At 45.5% G+C, this 4,401-nt stretch overlaps 1 long non-coding RNA gene across 1 annotated transcript; it reads left to right on the top strand.

Moving 5' to 3' along the window:
- Positions 1–411: 411 nt before the first annotated feature.
- On the top strand, positions 412–4,199 carry LOC306854652. The gene is made up of 4 exons (XR_013782864.1): positions 412–526; positions 1,139–1,173; positions 1,252–1,444; positions 1,531–4,199. It is a non-coding gene; the product is annotated as an uncharacterized lncRNA (long non-coding RNA).
- Positions 4,200–4,401: the final 202 nt, after the last annotated feature.

Here is a 4,401-nt window from a genome sequence, read left to right as displayed (position 1 = left end):
TACTGTCTAAGGCAGGCCTGCGGTTTTGGCAGACATTGAAAAGTATTTCCTGTTGAAAAACCTTGCGTAATTCTCCACTTTTCAAATCCAGATTTCTCCCCTCTACCCCCTACTTGCTTTAAGATTGCCCTCCGAATTCAAAACGTACTTCCGTCATTGAAAACACAATCAGATCCCCCTGTCAACAGAGATGGCGGCCCCTCCTTGCCGTCCTAATTGAGTTTACATCATAAAAATGGGGTGAGAGCGTTGTAAACTAGAGAAATGCAGCATAGCTACAGTTAGAGATGATGTCTGGGGCTGTGAGACTCTGCAGAATCCCACCCATCCCCCACACTGGCTTGTCAACTCATTTTTGCCTGGCTGGGCATTGCCTGCAATAGATTCCACCCCACCCCCTCTCCTTTGCTCAGTCATTCAGACTTGGAAAGTCAATAACAAGCTGACATCATCATTGGTTTGTATATTACTCTGGTGCTCTCAGACCAGCAATCTACTAAAAGCAGATCACCTGTTTAAGGAACAGGTACGGATTTAAAAAATGAGCAAAAACAGGAAAAGCGTGAAAAACAAACAAGCTTTTGTTTCATTGCGCTGTGTGCGGACTTACTTCCTGACCTTCACATTTTACATGTGGTATCATTTTGACTGTTCCAATAATCCTGTGGCGGGTGCATTGCCTCAGGGTGCAAGATCAGTTACTTTATAGTGACCATAATTTGCAGATAAAAACGTCAGTAGGTTCTCAACCCCCATGTGACATGTAGATTATTTATGGATGCAAATGCGTGCGATTGTAACACCGACCTCAAAGTTTCTCAAAAGTACATTGCATCACTTTGAAATACAATGGGACTTTGTGAATAAAGGAATTGTGTGCATCAATGAATGAACAATGTTTCTGTGATATATTCCTTGGCTTGAACTAGCATCATCATGGCCACAGGAAATATGTAGTGTCATAACAGCAGCAAGATTATCACTGACCTACTTTTATGATCATGGACAGAATTGAACTGGCAAGCTTGTTTATGTAATGCTGTTACCTAAATGCAAAGACTGCTGGGATGAACAAAGGCTATACTTCTGATTAGTGAATTATTTAGCCTTGACAACTTTTTTTATATTTGTTTTTCAGTGCCTGTAACCACAGACAGGATGGGGGAGGGGAGTGTAAGTATATTTTGCTGCGAGACATACTGAAACCGCATACTGGATTACAGCAACATGAGTGCACCCGATCCATTCCAGGAGATCGTGGATTCCCTTTGGCGAATTCTCACCTCACTCCAGAACCAGGCCCCGAACCCATGCAAGTGGATTTCAACTGATTGTCTCACACTGAGCGGCAGAGGCGACTGACCCAGGGCCCTTTTTTTTTTTTTACTGCGGTGCTGGTGGGCATGTAATCTCTGCATGCCCAATCCATCCTCCACGACCCGTGGTGAGTGTCATTTAAACCTTCCTTTGTCAATATGCAGCCCCTCACCACAAAGGTTATGCTTACTGCCTCCGATGTCTCCCTTCTAGTATCTTCCCTCCTCGACTCTGGTTCAGCCGTGAATTTCATCTCCGGGAGCCTCTGCCACCAGCTCAACCTCCCAACTACAACCACCCAGACCACCTACCAAGTCTAGTAGATAACGGGGAAACCACTTAGCCGAAGACACGTTTGATGCAGTTTTGGACCCATTCATCTACAAATTGGCCAACTGCATAAGGAAACTCTTCATCTCCTGGATCTGGAGGACTCCACCGCTTATATTATTCTTGGGCGCCTGTGGTTTGTGCAGCATAATCCCATCATCTCCTGGAGGTCGGGCGATGTCCTGAAGTGGGGCGATAATCGCTTTCCCGACTGTTTTCCTCGTAAACCTTGCAAGAACCTGCAATACCTGCGAGACGCTAAGAGACTTAACCCCCGCTAGGCACATTGGGCATTTTTCACAAGCTTCAACTTTACTATCTCCCATCGTCCAGGCCCAAGGAATGTGAAGGCTGTGAAGAATAATGTGAATCTCTCGTCTCCACTCCCTGGAAGAAATCAGTGAGGAACCAGAGCCCATTATCTCCAGGGAACTCATCGTAAGTTCCATCCAGTGGAACCCCAATCCAGAGACCTCCTCCAATGCCTCCACCGCCACTCCGCTGGGTTGTCCACCCGGACTGCAGTATGTCTCCAGAGCACAACGTACTCCCCTGATCAACTCCGCTCACTCTTCTCTGGGCACTGGCTACCCACGGGCCAACAGCACCCTCTCGCTGCTGAAGAATTGCTTCTGGTGGCATAACATGGCCAGGGATGTGAGCAGGTTCGTCCAGGGTTGCTCCGACTGTGGCAACGCCAAAAGCCCTTGCCACTTACCATCTGGCAAACTCCTTCTGCTGCCCGTTCCCAATCGCCCATGGTCACACCTAGGAGTGGATTTCATCATGGACCTACCTGTCTCTGATGGTAACATGTGTTAGTAGTGGTTGACTGTTTCTCCAAATCCTGTCACCTTCTCCCCCTCAAGAGTCTTCCCACGGCTATGGAGACTGCTGAACTCATGTTTAATCATATCTTCAGATACTATGGAATTTCTGAAGACATTGTCTCAGACTGTGGACCACAGTTCATATCAAAGGTATGGAAAGCCTTTTTTGCCCTCTTAGGTGTGACTGTAAGCCTCTCCTCTGGATACCATCCCCAGTCTAACGGGCAAACGGAAAGGAAGATCCAGGAGATTGGGTGCTTCCTGCGACCTTTCTGCCATGGCCACAAGAACTCTTGGAACCAGTTCCGAAGCTGGGCCGAGTACATGCAGAACTCTCTTTGCCAACCTTCCACCGGACTCACTCCCTTCCAGTGCTTACTCTGTTACCAGCCACCGCTGTTCACCTGGTCTGGGGAACCATTCGATGTTCCATCCGTCAACTACTGGTTCTGAGAGAGCGAGAGGGTCTGGGACGCAGCTCACCATCACCTCCAGCGAGCAGTGAGCAGAGGCAAGATGACAGCAGGCCTTCGAAGAGCAGAAACGCCTACCTAGCAACCTGGGCAGAAGGTCTGGCTGTCAACACGGGATATCAGGATGCGTCTGCTCTGAAAAAAGCTCAGTCCCAGATATGTTGGCCACTTCACAATCATCAAACGGATCAATCCTGTCACTTACCAACTTCAGCTTCCTTCTCACTACAGAATTCACTCATCTTTCCATATCTCACTGTTCAAACCTTACCATCCTCCTGCTTCTGTCTCCACAGTGCCTGGCCAGACAGAGGAACCCCCTCTTCCATTAATCCAGGAGGACGGCGTTATCTACAAGGTTAATGAGATCTTGGACTCCCGGTGCCGTGGTGGTCTCTTGGAATACCTGGTGGACTAATCCATTCTTCCTCCGTTGTTTCCACGATCTCCTGTAAGGAAAAGCCTGATTGCATTCCTCATCAGTACTGTGAACCTTTGCATTGAACAACCCACTTACCTGCCATTTATCCATTTACCTCTCTTGCTGTCATAAACGCCATCTGTATTATTCTCATCCTCTGTGTGAGTCTCCTTCCGTAACAAAAACAGTTATTTTAAATTCAAATATTTCTCAATATTACCATTTTTACTGCATTGTTTTTCATCCAATAAATACAGCTTTGGTGAGCATAAGAGACTTCCTGTAACAAACAGTCCACTGAAGGCAAGTGTAGTGATGAACCCAAGTGCATTTTATTTACTTTTACTTACTTTACTTTTAGTCATTTAGCAGACGCTTTTATCCAAAGCGACTTACAAATAAGACAAAGTAACAAACTAAAAGTTAACACTTATTTATTTGCATCAAAGACAAAACAAAATCCAAAAAGACTTGACTTGGCATGAACAGATTTGACATGAATAGACTTGACTCGAACAGACTTGACTTGGCATTAACAGACTCACCGACAGCAGGGTTACAACATCAATACTCGACAAAGAACAAAAGGCAACATGAGGGCTATTTATATTAAACAATGAGGGTCACATGACACAAACCAACCAATGGGAAACAAGGCACATGACTAAAGCAACCAATCACAACATGACACACAGACAAGAGTAGCACATGACATGATCCCATGAAGGGCAAGGGCATGACAGGAACATGAAACAAGGCAAAATATCAAAATAAAAGACCAGAAAACCTAAACAAGAAACAAAACCCAAACCCATCGTTACACTTCTTAAAAAAAAAAAAAAAAAAAAAAACGTAAAAATGTAATTAAAAAAGATTTGAAAGGTAGGGTGTATCACCATTGACCCTTTGCAAAAACCCGCCCTGCTTAGTCACTGTTGGTATGTCCGACAAGCCATGCCTCTCTCACACTACACACCATGTTCTCACGCAGTGAAAAATATATTGCGGATCAATGAGGAAACAGACAACA

Source organism: Barbus barbus (assembly GCF_936440315.1).
Source record: "Barbus barbus genome assembly, chromosome: 35".
Lineage (NCBI taxonomy): Eukaryota > Metazoa > Chordata > Actinopteri > Cypriniformes > Cyprinidae > Barbus > Barbus barbus.
The sequence above is the reverse complement of the archived record's forward strand: the minus strand, read 5'-3'. Positions and strand labels throughout refer to the sequence as shown.